Here is a 535-nt window from a genome sequence, read left to right as displayed (position 1 = left end):
CAGTCCAGGATGTCTGGCTCTAGATCAGTGATCATACAATCGTGATTATCTGGGTCGTGAAGATCTTTTTTGTACAGTTCTTCTGTGTATTCTTGCCATCTCTTCTTAATATCTTCTTCTTCTGTTGGGTCCATACCGTTTTTGTCCCTTATCGAGCCCATCTTTGCATGAAATGTTCCCTTGGTATCTCTAATTTTCTGAAGAGATCTCTAGTCTCCCATTTTGTTGTTTTCCTCTATTTCTTTGTATTGATCGTTGAAGAAGGCTTTCTTATCTCCTCTTGCTATTCTTTGGAACTCTGCATTCAGATGTTTTTATCTTTCCTTTTCTCCTTTGCTTTTCACTTCTCTTCTTTTCACAGCTATTTGTAAGGCCTCCCCAGACAGCCATTTTGCTTTTTTGCATTTCTTTTCCATGGAGATGGCCTTGATCCCTGTCTGCTGTACAGTGTCATGAACCTCATTCCATAGTTCATCAGGCACTCTATCTATCAGATCTAGTCCCTTAAATCTATTTCTCACTTCCACTGTATAAT

Source organism: Bison bison, unplaced genomic scaffold (genome assembly GCF_000754665.1).
Source record: "Bison bison bison isolate TAMUID 2011002044 unplaced genomic scaffold, Bison_UMD1.0 scf7180017864471, whole genome shotgun sequence".
In the NCBI taxonomy this organism is placed as follows: Eukaryota; Metazoa; Chordata; class Mammalia; order Artiodactyla; family Bovidae; genus Bison; species Bison bison.
Note: the sequence above shows the minus strand (reverse complement) of the source record.